This window comes from Scylla paramamosain, unplaced genomic scaffold (assembly GCF_035594125.1).
Source record: "Scylla paramamosain isolate STU-SP2022 unplaced genomic scaffold, ASM3559412v1 Contig45, whole genome shotgun sequence".
In the NCBI taxonomy this organism is placed as follows: Eukaryota; Metazoa; Arthropoda; class Malacostraca; order Decapoda; family Portunidae; genus Scylla; species Scylla paramamosain.
In genome coordinates this window covers 1,570-25,000 of record NW_026973710.1, presented here as the reverse complement: position 1 = coordinate 25,000, position 23,431 = coordinate 1,570, and the positions used below count along the sequence as shown (strand labels likewise).

Below are 23,431 nucleotides of genomic sequence, written 5' to 3'. Positions count from 1 at the left end.
TTCTTCTTTAATCGTATAGTAAATATATGGAGTAAACTTCCTGCCGAAATTGTGAACAGCAATACTATTGAATCATTCAAAAATAATATAGACAAATATTTAAAAGCAAATCCCCAACAAGCTCTCTTCTTGTCCGAATAATTACTAAATTCACTATTAAACTCTTATTCAACAGACACCAATTTTAATATAACTTGTATTAACTTTCAGATAGGCGTATAGAGTTCACCGTAGGGTGAATAGTAGAACTTCCTTTCATCCTTTCCTATGAAAATTTCCATGTCAGTTTTTCCATACTGCATGGTACTTTTCCCAACTATTTCCATGCCAGCGCAAGCTGGAGGGAGTGATGGGTGGGGAGGAGCCTTCTGCTATGCTGTCCTGTCTCTCTTCACTGTAGCTAGTTAGAAGTAGTTACCAAACAGCCTTGCAAGGACCAAAAGGTCTGTTGCTGTTTGGCTTTCCTTTGTATTCCTTTGTATTCCTTTGTATTCCTCCTCCTCCTCCTCCTCCTCCTCCTCTTCCTTTATCAGTTTATGTCTTCCCAGGTCGTGTTCACCCCACGTAAGGCAGCGAAGCGTGAGAGAGGAAGGTCGAGGGGAGAGGTGCCCCCACCCTCAGTAAACCAGCTAGCCCCTCCCTACACAATGATCATTATTGTAGCAGCAGGTGATCAAGGATTCAACCTAACCAGTGGGAGAAACACGCGTGACAACTTCAGAAAGCATCTCTGTAGCCTCTGAAAATAGCCCTGGTGAGACAGAAAAAGCTTAAGAACACGAGGCTATAAGAACATTACAAAGGAAACAAGGGAAACTGCAAGAAGCCATCAGGCCTACACGTGGCAGTCTTTACAAAACACATCAATTTCCACTAATCATTCATAAATTTGTCCAATCTTTTAAAACTCCCAAATAACTCTGCACTAATGACAGGATTCCTTACTCTGTTCCATTCATCTACCACTCTGTTTATGAACCAGTCTCTTGAACCTGTCAATCTTGAACCTGTCAGAAAAAAAAAAAAAAACACAGAGGAGCCGAGTGGAGAATAATGAAGGTGTTTATATCCAGGTAAATAGTGACAACACCTGAGCCTCTGCAACGTGTTCATTGTCCTCTAATGAGTCTCCTGTAACACCCTGGAGTGACGTGCACCCTAACTGCCGCCACTAGGTGAGGAATGAGTGCCGCTGTAAACTAGGGACCGAGTGAGGAGAGACTGACTATGTGATAAATGTGGAGGGAACAGGTGGTGGTGGTGGTGGTGGTGAAGAAGAGAAAGAAGAAAAAAGTAGTTGTGGTGGTGGTGGTGGTGGAAGAAGAAAATGAAAAGAGAGAGAAAGAAAAAAGAAAAGGAAAAGGGCGGGGAGAGGTGGAGAAAAGGACACAAAAAAAGGAATAACAGGAAGACAAGAACAACACCAGTAAATACAAACAATATAAAACAAAGAAACGAGGAACGAAAGGCAGGTCAAACAAGAAAGAACAAACAAACAAACAAACGAACAAAAAATTCTCCTCCACAATCCCAATTCTCACCTATAACAATAAATAAATAAATAAACAAAACTTGAAAACACAACACTCATCTCTTCCTTAAACTTTCTTTTTCTTCAACCCTTTCCATTCTCCCTTCCCTCCCTCTCTCCCCCCTCCCCCCTCCCCCCTTCCCATCCTCCCTCTCCCCTCTCCCTTCTCTACCTTCTCCCCCTTCCTCCCCTCTCTATTCTTCCATATCCCCTCAAGCAAGCTTTAATAGTGACTTCTAAAAACTCCCTTAAGAATTTTTAATTAATCCAGACACGCAAAACTCTCTCTCTCTCTCTCTCTCTCTCTCTCTCTCTCTCTCTCTCTCTCTCTCTCTCTCTCTCTCTCTCTCTCTCTCATTCTCTCAACAAAACTATGGCGACACATGCTGAGTTGATTATGATCGTCTTTTATTATTATTATTATTATTATTATTATTATTATTATTATTATTATTATCGACACTATCATCATTAATATATCATCATTATCATTGTTCTTCGTGGTGGTGGTGGTGGTGGTGGCGGTGGTGGTGGTGGTGGTGGTGGTGGTGGTGGTGGTGGTGGTGGTGGTGGTGGTGGTGTTTTCACTTTTCATCACATGAATGACTGAAGAAACCGTAGAAAATATTAGAAAACACAGCTCTCTCTCTCTCTCTCTCTCTCTCTCTCTCTCTCTCTCTCTCTCTCTCTGCACATGTGATGCAGAAATATAACCATAACTCAGTTTACACTTTAGTTTTGGAAATAATTTGGAAATGTTTGTTGCCTCAGACACCGGTGCTTGTTGCCTCAGACACCGGTGTTTTAGTGACGAAAAGAAGATGAGGTTTACAAGAGGAGAGGTGGTGTTCTACAGATTGAAAATTAGTTCTATGACCGCGAACGTTGCAGAAGTTTATAAAAAAAAAGTTGAGGGGGATGTCAAGGCACTTAGGGTCGATATCTGAAGAGCAGTCCTACCTGGGAACATTTGTGGTCCCCTCCCCAGATGGGGACTCCGAGGTGAAGGACTAATAATATATATATATATATATACGAGTATATATATATATATATATATATATATATATATATATATATATATATATATATATATATATATATATATATATATATATATATATATATATATATATATATATATATATATGAATTTGGATGAGCAGTGAAGGAATGAGGGAAAGATAATGGTTCATAGAGTCATCCTACCCCGCAAAAAAAAAAAAGACATATTTGAAAGAAAGGCAATGTAGTTTTTATTGAGGACACTTGTGTGTGGAGACAGCTCCAGTCACAGGCAGCAGGAAATACAGACCATGTCGGAGAAAGAAGCAGCAAGTTATTAACTACGTAACTGTGTTGACACCAAGCAAATGCAATAAAATTGCATACACCAAGGAGCACCGCAGCTGTTTATGTGACACACCCATTATATCAAACTGCCTCGCGCCCCGCCAATGTAATTCTGAGTTAATGGTTTAATAGCAACTCTACCTTAAGTGTGTGTGTGTGTGTGTGTGTGTGTGTGTGTGTGTGTGTGTGTGTGTGTGTTTTCTCTCTCTTATCACTGGTAAATAGAAAAACTGCTTTAATACTTGTCTGCTTCCTAGTGCTGAATAAAACACACACACACACACACACACACACACACACATTTTAGTGACCAACAATGAAACAAGCACAAAAGGTGTGAAGTGTCCTGTCATCCTTTACGCTGCCAGTAGTGTCTTTGACAGCCACACTTTATGCCATTCTACAAAGGCTGATGAAAAGCCACGTAAGTCAAGGGGTTCGAACAGTACCAGCTGCCTTTCACTCCATTCTTTCACTTCGTATTCACCCATATTTCCCTCTCTCTATATATTGTTCTTCTTTACTTCCCCCACTCTTTTCTTTCCGTTCCGTTCCGAACAGTACCCAATTTCACTGACCATCGATAAAATAAACAGTAAAAAGGCTGAAGTACTCGGGCCACACTGTTCTTCGTGGCCTGCCAGTGGTGCCTCTCAAACCCACACTTCACACCAACACGTTTCACAAAGACTCAGAAGCCGCGTCACTCAAAAGGCTCGGGCAGTACCTGAATTGCACGACAGGGGAGGGACGCACACCGCTGCCAATACAATACACCTGCCAGTACTCAAAACTGCACCACCTCCCAGCCCGGCAGCTCGAAGAGACCTTACACGCAGGATTACATACACCAGGACTTCGCGAGGGGTTGCCAAGGTCTGCCTGCCGCTCTCCTCACTCGTTCCAAGATATAATTCCCTTCCGGCCGCAGATTTCCATGCAGGCTTTCAGTACACGAGTTCCAGGCGACGCGTGGACAGACAGACAAACATGAGCAGCTTGTAAACCCAGTGTTGTTCTACCTAAACCTACTGTCATGTTATTGGCCGAGTTTACCTTGAATGGGATCACGTTTTCTCAGTGTCCCCCGTGTTCCGGTTACCTGCCATTCGGGCATTATCCTTATTATTGGTTATAAGTAGTGTAAGGCTTATTTACTCTTTTTATATCATGTAGTATTATTCTCTTCATAATTTAAATTCTCTATATCTTTGTATGTATAAGGGAGGAAGTATAATTGAGGTGGAAATATGTTGAAACGAGGGGAGCTTGAGTGGGCAACAACACATTCCAAGGAGGGGAAGGTCGTGAGGTATATCGGAGGGAAGGCGTCTCTCAGGGAAGGATCTTGGTGTGGTTTGGTGATGGAGTGAGTGGTTGGAGGTATTAGTGGTGTAGCGGTATAACCTTGATATCCAGGATCAGGTTAGTGAGTCTTTTGTGGTACCAAGAGTTCTTGTCCGCTCAAATTCGGTTGTTGAGTTTGTGCCGGTGACGCTGTTCGAAGGGGTCATAGGCCAAACTGGCAGCCATTTTGTGAGTGGAGGTTGTGGTGTTGACCTTGAAAGCTGGTGTTGTGGTGTATTGGTGATTTTGGGGACGATGATATGGTGTTATGAGTAATCTTTGGTGATGGTGGTAATCTCCTGTGAGGCTTGAGGAGGTGAAATACTCGTACGGGAATTATTGTCTGGGGACGCGGTAGTGGCGTCTGAGTAAATTCCTGCGGTTGAGGGGGATATTTCAGTGACTGGTGGAGGTGTAAACGGGTTGTGGTGTTGTGGGAAGTGACGAGAACGTCATGTAGTAACGTGTACTACCTCATGTTGTTTGTGAATTGTTATTAGTATTAATATATGTGGTTGTAACATAGAATAATCGTGTTTTCTACTCCCCCAACACTGATCTGGTATTAGAGGTGATTCCAGGTGTGCTGAGTCAAGGTAAAGGTGGAGTGAGAGATAATTCTGGCGATTTCGGATAGGTCGGGTAGGCACTCGAAGCCTTTAAAAATCCAGACCTTTAAAACTCTCCGGGATCAGTGTAACGTCCACTTTCTTGGAAAGATAACCGGGATCGTACGATCGTAAGTAAGTAAGCGATCGTGACACTACACACCACAAGAAATCGCTGGGATGGAACAGATGTTGCAAATGAATAACTTAATTACAGTGACTTGTGGAAGGAAATGTTATTCTTTAAGGCTTGCATGTGGAGTTTATTGTTACGACCATCTAACCTAAAATATAATGCTGGAAGTGACAAACACGACTCTAATAAATCTGTTGGAAGGAAAGGAGCCTCTTTTTGCCATACTTGAGAAATTTCCGTCGTGGTAAATGTATAAAACAAAATATGCACTTAAGAGTAGCTTGCTTACACGCACAAAAGTGCCTTGTGGTTCAGTCAGTTAACGCTAGTCTTTTCAATCTGCTCAGTTCAGACTCTGGTCACGTCCACCTCCCTCATCAAAAAAGTAATAAATAAAAATAAAACATATACTTACGTGCCACAAATGAGCCCTGGAAATAAAACTAACGCTATAAATAAAGAAAACACAAACTTCTTCTCACTTTGCCAGGAATGTGGCTCAGATTTCTATCCACAGGAATTGAAGTAGAAGAGAAAATGTTTGCCTAAGACTCCCTAGCTTATAAAGACACGCTCTGGGATGAATCTGCCGCTACACATTAACAAAACACATCCCTTTCTATTCCATGAAACGAAGCCTTCATCTTGAACGTGGCTCAGATTCTTGTCCTCTGAAGTTTGGCGAGAGAAAAATGAAATATTTCCTTAGAGACTAATAATAATAATAATAATAATAATAATAATAATAATAATAATAATAATAATAATAATAATAAAACTTTTCATAATAAACATGGTTTAAAATCTGCCCAGAACAATTCTGAAAACCAAATAAAAATAAATAAATAAATAAAATCTACATCAGAGAAGGATTTGCACTGCCACATTACAAGGCAGAGATAAAGAACCCTAATCCTTCCGTAGTTTTCTGGAACGTGGTTTGAAATAGTCAAGAAGAATTAAGAAAAGGAGAATAAATCACTTCAACTCAGTAACTTACATAACAAAAGGAATCACATTAGTATAACAAAACCCACAAATAAGTCATGTACTCGTTGGTCGTCACTTTTCAGGGAAGTGGTTGAGATTCTGTCGTGATGAAATAAAAAGACCAAAAGGCCAACGATAAACAACTGACTCTTCCCGCCTCACACTCCAGGCACGTGGTGAAATTCTCTCTTATTGTATTGTTACAAAAACAATACTTAAGTTACACACCACAAGGAATCGTATTACAAAAACAAAAGCATCAGGTAAAGAGTACTCCTCTCCTCACTTTTATGGACCATGCCTCAAAGGCCATCGCAAAAAAAAAAAAAAAATAGATAAATAAATAAATAAATAAATAAATAAAAATAAATAAATAAATAGATAAATAAATAAGAAAAAAGTATATATATATATATATATATATATATATATATATATATATATATATATATATATATATATATATATATATATATATATATATATATATATATATATATATATAAACGAGAAAATTGAACTTAAGACTTACTAGCGGACGTAAGACAAGGAATCACATTGGTAGAAAAAGGCTAAAGATTATGGAGGCTCCTCTTTCCTCACTTTTCTGAACGTAATTAAAACCTCTCCTAATAACTCAGAACACAAGAAAATATCAGCTTAAGACACACATACCAGATGGAATGGTATTACTAAACCAAGGTAGAAAATATGTACTGAAGACTATTAAAGTTACGGCGTAGGAGAAATCATATCACCAGAACAAAGTTTAAAAAAGGTAAGGAAGACACAGGCCTCCCCACTCTGAAGAACGTGTTTGAAATTTCTCCCTTGAAGAATTACAAAAACGAGAAAATGTCAGTTTGAGATTATCAAACCTAGGAAACGGGAAGAATCGTAGGAGTAGAACAAAGGACAGAAAAATAATCTTGTTTTCTCACTTTCCAAGAACATGTTTGAGATTTGTCGTAAAGAACTTTCAAAGTGAGAAAAATATTTCGTGGAAAGCACAAAAGTTACTGCAGAAGGAATGGTATCAGTACAACAAAGGTTAGGGATACACACTATGCATCCCTCCTCACTGTTAAGGAACGTGGCTAAGATTATGTGCTGAACAATATAAATAGTGAAAATAAGTATCTATTAAACATTACTATATTTACATAGCACAGGGATTCGTATTAATGGAACAAAAACTGAAGGTAAAGAATTGACTCGTATTTCCTCACTTTCCAGAAAGAAATGTTTTATAATTGTGTAGAATTAAGACACAAGAAAATATCAACTTAACACTTCCCAACCCACGAAGCAGAATGAATATTAACAGTAGAACAAAGGCTATACAAAAAGAAGACTCTGCCCTCAGTTTCCTGCGACCTGCGTGGAGTCCTGCCGTGGAGAGCTTAGAAAACGAGGACTGTAAGTGGGAGGGAAATCTTTACTGGATTATATATTTATTTATTGTTCTTTTTTAATTAGTATTATCATTTAAGAGCTCGTGCCAAGGACAACAAAAACTACAATGTTCCTTGAAGACTGTGAGTGAGAGGGAAGAGGTTCACTTTATTTTTGTATTCATGCAATAAAAAAAAAAAAAAAAAACTCATTCAAGACGCCAGAGTGTGGGAGTCCATAGGCAAGTCCAACAATTTAAACCGAATGTGAAGCAAAAGGCTTTATTTTCATGAGGTTCTCTGGTCTATTCCGGTTCGTTTCGTCTCCTCATGAAGGGCGTTGGCAAACATTTCTTCCTCTCACTTTCTTAACACTAGGTGGACACTTTATAGGAAGTTACTAATTTTCCCCCACGATAGTATTCATGATCGAAGCGCCCCCGCGGTGCAGTGACCAGCGCCTCACTGCATCAATGATTCTAACTGAGTCATGACGCCGCAACATCCAGGTGAAGGTGACGAAAAAAGGAGGTTTCCACGATCGAACGTAAACCTTCAGACTGCCACACAAACCACATACCACAGAGCCTACCAGAGAGAGAGAGAGAGAGAGAGAGAGAGAGAGAGAGAGAGAGAGAGAGAAAGAGAGAGAGAGAGAGAGAGAGAGAGAGAGAGAGAGAGAGAGAGAGAGAGAGAGAGAGAGAGAGAGCTGAGAAGTTACATAGGTAGATAAGACAGATATATAAATAGATGGATGAAATTAGACAAACAGATGCAGATAGATAGATAGATAGAATGATAGATAGATAGATAGATAGAGATAGATAGATAGATAAATAGATAGATAGATAGATAGATAGATAGACTGATGCAGAGAAAGAAAGACACATAGATAGACAGACAGAACAAAACTGAGGTAAATAAAAAAAAATGACATTGATGTATCGGCACAAAGACAAATCAACAGATAGACAAACAGACAGACAGACAACCAGCTAACATCCGCTAACCTAATCCCACCCCAAGTATAGCTGAAATGCCTGATATTCACTTTAAAATAAGTCAATGTAAATACCTAAAGGCCAATACTAATGCTGTTTCCTGGCCGCCTCGTGGACACACACACACACACACACACACACACACACACAAGGTAATGACTCGTGCAATTACGTGGCCTGCGGGGATCGTTACTACTAAAGCTGGGGAGTGGAGAAGCTGGGGGGTGGGTGGCATGGAAAGCAGGAGAGAGGAGGCGGGGCTAGAAAGACAGGGTTGTGAAGGTTAGACTGAGGAGGTGAGGCTAGGGAAGGCTGGGAAGGTGAGGCTGGGGAGGCGAAGCTAGGAACAGGAAGCTGGAAAGATGGCGCCTGGGAGGTGAGACTAGGGGAGGTAAGGCTGGGGGCAGGCTGGGTTGGGGTGGGGCTGGTGGGGTAAAGATAAACCCATGGCAACAAGGTAAGTCACTCTCAATTTAATGAGATGAACAGTGATTCTAGTAACGAGTGTTGATTCACCTCAGCTCTCTCACTCTTGACTCCTCACATGATTCCTAGTATGGATGAGTTGATGATGAAGCGGAGTGAGTTGATGTGGTGGAGGTGAAGGATGTGCTGATGAGGGAAAGGCAGTTGATGATGGTTATGAAAGTGATGGAGGAACAAACAGCGACAAGGAAGTGGAAGATAATATCAGAGTGGTAGAAGGTGGAACGCCAGAGGATGTGCTGGTGATCAGAAAGACAACAATGGTTAATGTTTGCGATGATTCCTGATTGCAGACTTTACGGTAAACATTCAAGAAACAAGTGTAATATACCGGGGAACGTTGTGACAGCGGCGGGGTGCGTGGTGAGGGAGCAGAGACGCCTAGACAGTAAACGCACTGCGCACTCCCGCCAACACTCAAGCCTATTTTCGTGTCCCTCAGCCTTACAACCTCCCATTTCAAGCACCATTCTTTTAGATTCATGGCACTGGAAACATTTACATCCTAGATAGTCATATGAAATACAAAAACTGATAACTATGCAAAATTAAGAATGCTAGTTATTAATGGTCTGGCAACCGCTTGCTTCCTACTAGCCTAGCGAGGCATGACACACCAGTTTCACCAGCAGTATATGTCCAAATACACTCATTACCAAGTTAACATACCTGCTGACCACTGTGCACAGGCTTTTAGAGAGTTTTGGTTCACCTAAAGCTCAAATAAGCGTTCAAGAAAACACAAGACTCACGCGTACACCACAACAAAGCTGACGCTACTGACCACTGACTGACTGGCTGAAGTGAGCCGCGTAGCTTCTCTTCCTTGTCTCGAAGCCGCTCGGGACTTCGGTGGCACTGTCAAATATAAAACAACACGGTAAGATGTACAAAATGCTTTAAAAGATTTCAAAATATGTATGAATAATGCATTTCGGTACAATATTAGTAACATTCTACACTAGAACTGCATTTTTTCATAATCTGGCACCTTTTTTTATATCCTTTTCATATTACAATGGACTCAATTTCTGCAAGGTTAGAGAATTGAGCCTGGAGGACCCGAAGACCCTTTGCAGCATCATATAACTTAACACTGGCCAGTAACACGAAATTCCGAAACCACAGATTTGGTGTTCTATAAGTACTTTCCCTACGCATTTCACACAGAGAGGACAATAATGGGGGTCTTGAAGAGTGTGTCCATAATGGTGATGCTGTAGCTCACGTCATACATTACCATTGAAAAAAAACAAAAAATAAAGAAAGAGACAAAATTAATCATTGCGCTCTTATGAGAGAACCATTTTATTCCAGTAACCCGCGGTGGTTTTACTAAGTAAACATCAAACTGCCTACACTTGGGAAGCTTTACTAAATGTTGTCCCCATTCTGGTGAGCATTGCTTGAACAATGACAGTGTAAATCTTTGGAAAGCTTTACTAAATATTCAGTGCCCATTTATGTGAGTATTGCTTCAAAGATTAGAGTGTAAATCTCAGAAAGAAGACAAGCAGACCCTAGACCTTAGAGGCACAAACCCACGCCACAAATTAAAAAAAAAGAATAAATAAATAAATAAATAAATAAATAAATAAATAAATGAAATAAATGAATAAATAAATAAATAAACAAATAAATAAATAAAAAGGCAAAGAATCTTCATGCTCATTCTTCAAAACACTGCAGTCGCTTCGTTCCAGTCTCCCACACTTTCCTCCTCGTGTCGTCTCGCTGAAATGAATGGAGGTGAAGGACGAGAGCTTGTGTCCTGTGGAGCGTGTCTGGTGTGCTCAACTTCCCTGACCTTTAAGCAAGTATTGGATTATTCTGACACTCACACCGGATACTCACCTATTTACGTCCCCCGGGTTATCACGTTACGACCCAGAAAGGTTCCGCTGCGTCTGGTGGCCACGGGTCCTCTACTGACCAGCGCGATGGTGCCACTGAATGCTGGATGGTTTTGTCTATATATTATTTAGATGCGTTTGTACTGCAGTCACTTGTATAATGTAGCCTAAAGAGGACAAAATTAGCCTCTTATTCTCTCTTCCTCTGTTTCAAGGCAGGGAAAGTCCCTACACTGCTGCACAGTTTTTACAATATATTCTTTTAGGCTTACGTGAGTACGAGTACTGCAGTCCCTTTTATAATATAGCCTAAAGAGGACAAAATTAGCCTCTTATTCTCCCCTCCTCTGTTTCAAGGCAGGAAAAGTCCCTTCAATGCTGCACAATTTTTACAACATATTTCTTTTAGACTTGCAGTCCCTTTAATATCTCTGTAGCCTAAAGACAGACAAAATTAACATCCCATTTATTTTTTACCCCTTTAATTCTAGACACTTTTCTTATATATATATATATATATATATATATATATATATATATATATATATATATATATATATATATATATATATATATATATATATCTAGCTGTCTTCTACCGCTATTTTCATGCTAACTGCTCTTCTGATCTTGCTAACTGCATGCCTCTCTTTCTTCTGCGGACTCGCTGCACAAGACTTTCTTCCTATTCTGTCCACCTCTCTAACGCAAGAGTTAACCAGTATTCTCAATCATTCATCCCTTTCTCTGGTAAACTCTGGAAATCCCTGCCTGCTTCTGTATTTCCACCTTCCTATGACTTGAATTCTTTCAAGAGGAAGGTTTCAAGACACTTATTCATCAATTTTTGACCACTGCTTTGACCCTTTTATGGGACTGGCATTTCAGTGGGCATATTTTTTTTTATTGAATTTTTGTTGCCCTTGGCCAGTGTCCTTCCTAAAAAAAAAAAAAATATATATATATATATATATATATATATATATATATATATATATATATATATATATATATATATATATATATATATATATATATATATATATATATATATATATATATATATATATATATATATATGTATATATATATATATATATATATATATATATATATATATATATATATATATATATATATATATATATATATATATATATATATATATATATATATATATATATATATATATATATATATATATATATATATATATATATATATATATATATATATATATATATATATATATATATATATATATATATATATATATATATATATATATATATATATATATATATATATATATATATATATATATGCATATATTATGTGTATAGAATCATATATACCTCAACACGTCTAACTATCTTAACATTCGATATACATAAATCTTTATTATATATAGAAAGAACAATTATGATGAATGATAATGATGAAACTTATGACGAAGGAAAAGAAAGAAGAGAAGGAATAACTGTAAATAAAAAGATTAAAACACGAAAATCATATCATGTTCCTCGTTCTCTTATACAATCCTACGGCGGAAATTTTTTCAGTTTTTTGTTTTTTCCCTATGCACACAAACGACACGCTACACACACACACACACACACACACACACACACACACACACACACACACACACACACACACACACACACTTCTACGTACATCCACGCAAATATTAAAGCCACCTCCACCTCCCATTACCTGACCAGCTTCCTTGAATTCATCCACAGCCACCTGGACAAGCGAAACACCTCTCTAGCTGTTGCTTTTGTGGACTTCAAAAAAGCCTTTGATCTTGTTGATCACACTGTTGTCATCAGCAAGGCAGTAAGTCTGGGTCTCCCTCCTAATCTGATAGCGTGGCTAGCCGACTTCCTCACAGGGAGACGTCAGGCCGTTCGCTATCAGGGCTCTGTCTCTAATTTCCAACAGCTGACATGTGGAGTCCCCCAGGGGACCAAGATGGGTCCTCTATGCTTCCTCCTCCTCATCAACGACGCGCGTCCCTCACTGACACCCCCCATCGCTGGAAGTACGAGTATGTGGACGACTGCACCGTGGGCGTCCCAGTTTCCACCAAGAACCCGGACTACTCGCCACTGCAAGCAATTCTGGAGCGACTGCAGACGTGGACAGAGGAGAGCAGGATGACCATCAACCACAGCAAAACTGTGGTGATGCATTTCTGTACCTCCTCTGTACCAGTGCCCCCTCCCCGGCTCACAGTGGGCCCTCACCCCCTCCAGGTGGTCCAATGTGCCAAGCTTCTCGGAGTCACGGTGGACGACCAGCTGACCTGGAAGCAGCATGTCGCCAGCACCGTGAGATCAGCTACCTACAGGCTGTACATGCTGCGCAGACTCAGGTCGCTGGGGACGCCGACAGATGAGTTAAGGGGGGTGTACCTCACCTTCATCCTCCCCAAACTCATGTACGCCTCCCCAGCGTGGTCCTCCTCCCTCACACACACTCAACAGCTACAGCTAGAGAGTGTGCAGAAAAGGGCGTGCAGGGTCATCCTTGGCCCTGCATACACCACCTATGAAGAAGCCCTGACCACCCTGAGTCTGTCCAGAATATCCACCAGGCACCGAGAGGCTCTGGAGAAGTTTGGGAGGGGACTACTGCATCATCCACGTCTTTGAAACATGCTGCCGCCCGACGCGCCTCGCCCTGTCCGTGCCACCAGACACCACAACAAAATAACGCCCCTGAAGGCGCCGCGCACGGACCGGTACAGACTCAGTGCGATTCCCACCATAGTGCGAGCCATCAATCAATAGTATTTCCCTCCTAGATTTGACTTACCTTTAGGATTAATGTTAAGTTTTTCCCCATCCCCTATGTACATTTTCAGTTTGTCAACTGCCTAAATAATAAACCGTTTATTATTATTATTATTATTATTATTAGTTTTATTATTACACACACACACACACACACACACACACACACACACACACACACACACACACACACTTCTACGTACATCCACGCATGCACACACACACACACACACACACACACACACACACACACACACACACACTAACCCCCACCTCTCCCCCATCACACCTACACCCAGGCCCCAACGCGGACACAGCAGAAGCAAGATTTCAGAACTGCTAAAAGTGACTGAACAGCTCGTCAGAACCGTCAGGAGGGAGTTGATTTCTTCTGACTACGATTGTGAAGGTGCTGCCGAGATGAAACATCATTCTCGACGATCGGACACCGCCAGGGACGCCGAATTTGTCACACAATTGCGAGCCATGGTTGATGGACCCCAGCCGGTCCATGAGGTCCATTGCCAGAGAGCTGCAAGTGTCTGAGGGCACCGTAAGGAAGTGATTGCATGAATATATCAGATACAAGTAATACAAGATGCGTAAGGGTCAACTCCTCTCCGCAAAGATGCAGGAGGACCGCTTCAAGTAGAGCAAGATGCTCAACAAACTGAAGTTCCCTCTGGAGAACGATATGCTCTAGTTCTTTTCAGACGAAAAAAAAAAAAAAAAAAAATTACACTTTTTTTAACATCTTCACAGTTCCACTCGTCGTAATACCATTTCCTTTTTTTGTTTTGTCAGGTTTTTACCATAAACCTTGATTCTACACTCACTGCTGAGTCTGATGGTGTCAACCAAGACTGGCTATCCCGTATACGAAGGAAGCTATGGCAAATAATTTGCGCATTTTGTGCGTTCGAGCTCGATCGACAGTGATATGGCGATAGATGCGCGAGTTGTGAGGCACAAGAAACCTTCGCTCACATGCAGATAAATCGAAATATGCAAAACGGCGAGTCATAAAATAAGAAAGATGCGCCGTCAAAAGTTACATAGTAAATAGTGTTTCCGAGACTGAAATCAGAATTCTTATATGCGATGGACACCAAAAGGTGCTCCTGGGCAAATCATCGCTGTACCCTCCAGGGGCCAGGCGGAGCGGTGGGTTGTAGAGATGTGCCGTAAAAAAAATTAGAAGCCCCTCGCTCCGGTCGGGAAGTTGGAAGCTACTCGCTCTGCTCGGGGGAATAAGTTAAATTAGAAATATGTTATAAACTCGTATTTCCATATCATTCTGATACGGTGTTATTTCAACGTTATATTTTATTTTCTCGTGTCTAGTTTTTGAGGGAATATTTTCATAGAAGCACACACACACACACACACAACGGACAAACCGTACTTTATTTTCACATACCCACACACAAACCATGGATGAACAGGAACAGTATTAATTTCACTTTACAACCATTTAACTGACGTCACAAGGTAGACAACGAGACGCTCACGCCACCAGCTCCACATCAGTTCACAGCTGGCCTCCACGCAGTCCAGACCTCTCCTGCTCCAGTTAGTTTTTCACCTTTCACCGACTTTTTCCACGTAGCCTGGTAAGCCTTCACCTTCCGACGAGCCGTCCCTTCTTGGTGGAAGTAACATATATGATCCATGGACATATATTGTTCGCCTTGTGTGTCTGAAAGGCTTTTATGTGACACGGTACTGTTTCTTTTTGTTCAGACCGATGTCGGACCAGAACGAGGCTCACGGAACGCCAAGGCGTTCGTCATCGTCGTCCTCTGAGAAGAAGAGACGTGAGAAAGACTCTGTGCCTTTACCGGCCAGTTAAAGGAGGGCCACCCAGGACACGGGAGTGAAGGACGGCCCGAGTCAACCACGGCCCGAGTGTGGTTCACCACCAGCTGTGGCCGGCCCAAGTCGCGCCAACACAACAACCGAGTGCTCGTCTGGCGGTGAAACTATCAACCGGCTATCTGCATTGTTGAGTGATTTAATTGAAAAACTCGACAATAACCCAGTACGGGAAGATGAGCCTTACGATAACTGTGAAAATATTCGTGGCCTTCATGACATTTCCTCGTCTGAGGAAGACGCCACAGTAAATTCAGTGGGTTTGCTTGACCCTTAGGATGAACTGGACACGTTCCACTCCATGCCTGCGTCCCAAGACTGTGATGAGGTTGATTTTCTTAAGGCATTAGGGGAATTCTCAGGTCTTTTCCATAGTGAGGAACAGAAAGGAGAGCCTCTCTCTGAGCGTTTGGCCTCCATCCTGAACTTGAGTTTGAGACGTCGACCCTCCGCTGAAGGTATAAAATCTACTTGTGAAAAAATCAAGCTCCCAAGCAATGTGCCAAACCTAAAAGTTCCGGTGACCAACGCTGCTGTTTCCAAAGCGATGAGTTTTGGTGGAAAATTGATTGACGCCAAGCTTACTCAAACTAATGGCCTGATCTCAAAAGCTTTAGTTCCTATTGCATATTGTGCATAAGCGATATCGGGGAAAAGAAAGGAAAAAATATAAATTCATACTTAGATGGACTAAACATGAGTCTTAGACTGCTTTCCTCTGTTATTAATTACATTAATCAACTACGGAAAGAAGTTGCACGGCTCCATGTTCACGACTCTGCCTTGGCCGAGCTTTGCAAGTGGGAGTATGAGGTTGGACAAGATGCTCTTTTTCCGTTTGATGTGACTAAGAAATGCGAGGAAATACATAAAACAAAGAAACTGGGAAGGCCTACATACCGTCCTTACAAGTCTTCTGGGAGGAGGTATGCTTCAAACAAGCAAACTAGGCGGCCCTATCAGGTTTCCTCGTATTCTCGGCTACATAACCAGCCAAGGCCTTTTTTAGGCCAGAAGCATCCCCAGGGGAGAGGGATGCATTTACCAAAACTCCACCAATAAGCCACCCCAGGGTGAGTACTGTTTTACCCCCAATGATTAATACTCCAGATAATTTTAAGGGAGGTAAAATTTTTTATGCCAGTTCAGTATGGGGATCACTCACAAAGGACATTTTTATTCACAATGTGGTACATGGTAAATTTCTGGATTTCGCCAGTCTACCCAGCCAGAATAATCCACCTAGCCCTTTGAAATTGTCAACGGCTGATAGCCATGCCCTGGATATTGCTCTTTCATTGTTCCTTAAACAACAAATAATTGAACGATGTGAGCCAGAGAAGCATGGGTTCTTTTCTAATGTGTTCCCTATTACTAAAATTGACGGTACTACTAGAGTCATCCTCAACCTCAAGGAACTTAATAATCATATTACTCATATCCATTTTAAATTAGATACTCTAAAGGATGTGATACAGTTAATTCATCCACACTGTTTTTTCATTACCATGAATCTTAAAGATGCTTATTTTTCAGTTTTTGTTAAGCCAGAGGATAGAAAATGGTTACAGTTTATGTGGAAAGATCAGTTCTTTCGTTTCACTTGTCTACCACAAGGTTTGACGTCAGCCCCTCGTATTTTTACGAAATTACTGAAGCCTGCCCTATCGCATCTTAGAAAACGTGGAATATTGGTCGTATTTTTACGAAATTACTGAAGCCTGCCCTATCGCATCTTAGAAAACGTGGAATATTGGTTGTATGCTATCTGGATGACTGTATTTTCATTGCAGAGTCGGAAGAGGAATTAACAAGGGATGCACACTATGCCATGCAGTTTTTTGACTCTTTGGGGCTCACGATAAATGTAAAGAAATCAGTTCTGGAACCCACACAGGAAATTACTTTTCTTGGGGTTGTGCTGAACTCTGTTGCTATGACGGCCGCTTTGCCTCCTGTTAAGAAAGACCGCATAAAGACGCAAGGTCGGTTTCTATTGAAGGGGGAAGTTACCTTGCTTGACTTGTCCTCTTTCATTGGTTTGGCCGTGGCCTCGGATCCTGCTATAGAATTGGCCCCACTTAGATACAAATATCTCGAAATTTTTCGTAACAGAACTTGCCAGATACCATGGAAATTATATAATTCAAAAATTATTCTGGATGATCATGCCCGGGAATTAATCCAATGGTGGATTGAAAGTGTAGATTATCAGGTTAAATCATTACGATCCTCTTCCCCCCAACTGGTTATGTTCTCGGATGCTTCCCTGACAGGTTGGGGTGCAGTCATGGGAGACGTTAAGACAGGTGGTCACTGGGCGTATAGGGAGTTGGATCATATCAACTGCTTAGAATTAAAAGCCATTCTCTTGGGTTTAAAGTCCCTTTGTAAAGATATCAGGGGAACACATATCCGCCTTCGCTCGGATAATTCCACTACAGTTGCCTGTATTGAACGTTGTGGTAGTAGTAAACCTTACCTTAATTCATTAATTGAAAACAAATTTTTGCATGGGCTGAGTCAAGGGGGATTACCCTATCGGCACAGTATGTAAAAGGGTTACGTAATGTTGAAGCAGACAGAGTCCAGAGTTACGAATTTGGATGGTGAATGGATGTTACACCCTCGTGTTTTCAATAGACTTTGCCAACTTTTTTATACACCGGATGTGGATCTCTTTGCTACACGAATTAATGCACAAGTGCCTGCCTACGTCTCCTGGAAACCAGATCCATCTGCCACACATTAATGCCTTCACACTGCCCTGGTCAAATGGAAATTTTTACGCTTTCCCGCCTTTCAGGATCATCTCAAGAGTCTTGAAGAAACTCCAAGAAGACGAGGCATCAATACTGATGATATTCCCACTGTGGCCGACCCAGTTTTGGTTCCCCAAAGCTCTCCAGCTAATGGCAGCAGTTCCCGTTCTTCTCCCCAAAAATTCCCTAGTTCTTCCACAACATCCTACTCAACGCCATCCACAGGCTCAGAGGTTGGTGTTAACGGCAGCGATTTTATCAGGGAATCGTACGGAAATCAAGGCTTTTCGGCAGAGGTTGCCCAATTTCTCCTTACGTCATGGAGAGATAGCACAAAATCACAATATGGGCCACCTCTCAGACGCTGGATGTCTTTTTGCATCTGCAGGGAAATTGATCCATTTCATCCACCTTTGAATATATTTCTCCAATATTTGTTGTCAGAATTTAGGAGTGCAAAAGGGCGAAGCTACAGCTCAATGAACACCATAAGATCAGCCATCTCTACCGTAGCCAGTATTAATGACCGGCCGGCAGGACAACATCCCTTAGTGACCAGATTTATGAAGGCAGTTTTTAGGGAAAGACCAGCTTTTCCCCGATGCCGTATTACCTGGGACCCTAAATTAGTCTTGGATCACTTGACAAGTTTAGGGCAAAATAAGGATTTATCACTCATTCAACTTTCCAGAAAACTGGCAATTCTTATGCTATTATCGACTGGTCAACGAGGACAAACGTTACACTTACTTGACACTAGAAACATGACTGTCTCAGAGTCCAGAGTTATTTTTAGGATAGGGGATCCACTTAAAACTTCGAGGCCAGGTGACCATTTGTCCGAGTTGAGTTTTAATGCCTATCCCCATGATGAAAAGTTATGTGTTGTTGCCACAATAGTGAATTACCTTAGTAGAACAAAATCCATACGCGGGGAAATCACGGGATTTTTTATAACAACAAAACCTCCAATAAAATTAGCTTGTAGCAACGCATCATCACCACCCCTACAAATTTACGTACATGCATACATACCTTCTCTGTTCAAAATTACACATTGAACTTAAGCTTCAACATTTAGTGACATTTATTAACGCAGAGGTTCTTAACTGAGCAAAAATATAAAGACACTAATAAGAGCAACGACTACTTATTTTGCTGCCATTATCTTTCGAAATTAGAGCATGGACTTACGCTACAACATTCTGTTAAACTCAGGAAGCCAAGGCAGTGGAAAGGTGAATGGCGTCATCAACCTTCATCAATTTCTCACGTGTGTTTAGCGTAGTACCTTATGGCATTTCCTTGGGACGACCTGTTCACCTTATGGTAACACGTTAATTATTCTATTTCATCCGCAGGAGCTGTGTTCGGAAATAGCGGTGATTTACATTTACTGAAAGAGGGAGAAAAGATCACCTCGGAATGAGGAAGATTGTTCACTTATTCGCGGTCTAATTGTTCTGTAGCTGTGGTTAGGTTTGGCTGGTCAGGTCAGGAGTCTGTAGGCGTTGGTTGGACGCGAATACACAGTTATTGAGGTGATTAAAAGTACTCCTGTAAAATGCTACGTGGCATCATCAAAGCGAGGGAGGAGGGAGGAAGGGGGGGAGCGAGCCCGAGCGACCTTGAAAACAGCTGAGAGATGATGCCACGTAGCATTTTACAGGAGTACTTTTAATCACCGCAATAATGTTGTATAATGCTTATCGGTAAATTGCATGCTTTTTAACACCTCCGTTGCTCCGTGTTGCCTGCTGCCACCACCCCTCCCCAATCTCTCTCTCTCTCTCTCTCTCTCTCTCTACGATTGCCACAAAGCATCACGCACTCATCCCTTCCCTCCAATACCTCAAACATTCCCTCGTCCCGCCACATACAACCACACTGCTCGCCGTCTAGTCTACACTCACGTATAACAAAATAAAAGGCGAATAGAACACAGTAAAGAATGCAATTTGCACCGACGTAAAGTGATGGAGATTCCCCGAGGACGCTAATGAAGTCTTATTACTCATCCACTCAGCTGGGTAACTCGCTGAAGGGGGGAAGGAATTAACTAAGGAACCCACCCACACACAAACACTCGCCCACACACACACAAACACACACTCACACACACACAAACACACACACACACACACACACACACACACACACACACACACACACACACACACACACACACACACACACACACACACCACGAAGCAAATATTCTCTCACCTCTCAGCAAAGACTGGCCCTCACAAAAAGTTTGTTTCAACCTTCGTGCGAGAAGTAGTAATGCAGAAGTTCATTCCTGTATGCCCAAAAGTATTGAGTAATGGTACAAGGTGTAGTGTAGTGCTGCTTGGAGCGGATTTGTCGGTTCAGGTTAACACGATATCCTGCCCGGAGAGAGCATTCCTGAGCACCCTTGCTGGCGCCCTCTGGCAGTGTGTCAGTGAGGACACTTGGCGAGGACAATGCACCGTTTTTTGGAAAGGAAAGTGGAATGTTCAGGTAACTCTGCATGCCGAAGTGAATACTGAACGTGTGCTTACGTTTGTTGCTCCTCAGTAATCACCCACGCCGGTGCGGCGGCCGAGGCGCGCTGCTCTACTGCTTTAAACGTGGCTTAGGGAAGTGGCCTGAATCTCCCCAAATAAGACACGTACAAAAATATCAAATGCAATGAAAGCTCAGTGGATACACACACACTTCACTGCCTAATACCGTACCTCACAATTTTATATAATGAATTTTATTTGGGACTCAGTAATCATGTTGTTAGTGCTGGAACATTAGGGAGTTTAAAGAGAAGATAACACGGGTTTATGGATGGGAATAATAGATGGAAATAGGTAGGTATATTTGATACAGGGACTGCCACGTGTAAGCCTGGTCCCTTCTTGCAGCTTCCCTTATTTCTTATGTTCTTATATACCATTTAAGTACTCACACACACACACACACACACACACACACACACATGTATCAGAGAGAGAGAGAGAGAGAGAGAGAGAGAGAGAGAGAGAGAGAGAGATTAATACCAAGACCACCTGGTAATATAATCGCACACTAATAGAATTCCGGGCAATACGCAATAAGTTCATTACTCCCTTATTAAATATAGCGCCTCCTACAAGGCGAGGCAACACACACACACACACACTAGTAATAGTAGTAGTAATAGTAGTAGTAGTGGTATTAGTTGTTGTTGTTGTGTTAGTAGCACCATATCATATTAATCAGAATCATTGTAGAGCAGAAATTACATAGCTTCTTGTGCCGCCCCCTCCTTTCTCTCTCTCTCTCTCTCTCTCTCTCTCTCTCTCTCTCTCTCTCTCTCTCTCTCTCTCGTTTAGTGTAGCAAGGAAATAGAATATAATTGTTTTGCATACCACATTTCATAGTATTTGTATTGAAACTATTGCTAATGGGAATAAAGGTATTTTACAGAGAGAGAGAGAGAGAGAGAGAGAGAGAGAGAGAGAGAGAGAGTCGAATAAAGCATCAATATTTAGTCATGCTGAGCTCCAGTGATCCTCTTACGCCACGATGGAGAGAGAGAGAGAGAGAGAGAGAGAGAGAGAGAGAGAGATGGATGCTACTCTTATATGTTCTATAACGACTATGATGATTATTTTGATATACTACTACTACTAATACTAATACTACTACTACTACTGCTGCTAATAATAATAATAATAATAATAATAATAATAATAATAGTAATAATAATCCTGCTGCTGCTACTACTGCTATTACCACCACCACCACCACTACCATGACTACCAACACCACAAAAATGAAAAACATCACTAACAATAATAAACTCAACCATCTCTCTTCTCCGACAGACTCAGAACAGACCACCACCACCACCACCACTACCACCACTACCATGACTACCAACACCACAAAAATGAAAAACATCACTAACAATAATAAACTCAACCATCTCTCTTCTCCGACAGACTCAAAACAGACCAGCACCACCACCACCAGCACCACCACCACCACTACCTAACGCTGTGTCCAGGCTGGAATGTGTGACCTCTCTGCCAGGAATGTCACCGTCCTCTCACACTCTGACACCAAGTACCTCACAACACCTGCAATACTACACCTCTGAGTCCCCCCGGAGGTAAAACGTGATTTTTGAGTTGTATTGTGTTTGCTAAAGTGTTTGCTTCAAAAGAAATGGTTACTTATTGATTTATTTTTTTTGTGGATGTGTGTTATTTACTTGTGTTTGTGTGTGTGTGTGTGTGTGTGTGTGTTGCCCTATATATAGAACACATTTTTGAGGTAGAACAGTTTACGTGACAACAACCACCGCCATCACCGCCACGCATGGAAACACTTGCCCGGCTCATTACGAGAAGCTACAGTAATTTCTTCCCCGCGTCCCGAGTCTTGTGATCTTTTGAGCCAAACTTACCCCGCAGCTTACGAGTACTTAACACGAAGCGAGTTTGTGTAATTATTAATGTTTGTCTGAGTGGAGCCAATTTGAGCGTGTGGCCCTGAGTGAGGCGCCACACCTGCCTCGCTGCCCTCTTCTAGTCCACGTCCTCTTCCTTTTCCTCTTCGTCTTCGTCTTTTCCTTTATCTTCCTCTTCTTTTTTTTCTTCCTTTTCCTCTTCCTCTTTTCCTCCTCCTTTTCCTCCTCCTCCTCCTCCTTTCAGAAATTTTCAATCAATCAGTGCTCCTCCTCCCAGCACCCTATCACCTGAGTTCTCCCTCTTCGTTTTCCATCACAAGATTAAGCATGGTTCCAGCACAACGTAATCCTGGATAGAAAAAAAAAAAGCTATGGGTGTTTAGATATTGGTCCTGAACTGCTGGTGCAATAATATAATGTCAGTGCAGGCCATAAAATAAATTGGCTTTTCTTTTCCTCCTTTTTTGTGTGTGTGTGTGGAAATGACATTTTGAGCGGACTTTTTTGTTATTCATTTATTCTATTTCCTATCTTATTTTTTTCTTTTATTTATTTACTTACTTATTTTTTTGTCTTTGATCGGTCTTCCTGATACGTAAAATCCTTATAAGGCATGAGATACAGACTTCATGATCTTGGAACACAATATTATTTGTTGCTTTACTAACCGACTACATTATTCTGCAATATTCATGGAAGTTGGAAGAAACAAATGTGCAGCAACATAATACATACAAATTACTGGAAATCCTTCGACAAGCCCGCTGCATGAATACTTTTAGATAAGCACGTCGCATCAGCCTTTCAACTGACGTAATTCACTCCGGCATAATTTTAATTTCTTTTAAATAACATTAAAGTA

The 23,431-nt window shown here is 41.4% G+C and overlaps 2 long non-coding RNA genes across 5 annotated transcripts in view; one reads left to right on the top strand and one right to left on the bottom strand.

The window, feature by feature from the left end:
• LOC135098101 (uncharacterized) overlaps positions 1-9,633 on the bottom strand; it is a 32,680-nt gene extending 23,047 nt beyond the window's left edge. For all 4 annotated transcript variants that reach the window (XR_010266562.1, XR_010266563.1, XR_010266564.1 and 1 more), the window contains exon 1: positions 9,516-9,633. This is a non-coding gene — a long non-coding RNA (uncharacterized LOC135098101). The remainder of the gene's footprint in view (positions 1-9,515) is intronic.
• A 5,325-nt stretch (positions 9,634-14,958) lies between these two features.
• LOC135098113 (uncharacterized) lies at positions 14,959-22,917 on the top strand. Its single transcript, XR_010266582.1, has 4 exons — positions 14,959-15,113; positions 15,244-16,448; positions 18,182-18,370; positions 22,100-22,917. It is a non-coding gene; the product is annotated as an uncharacterized LOC135098113 (long non-coding RNA).
• The last annotated feature ends 514 nt before the right edge of the window (positions 22,918-23,431 follow it).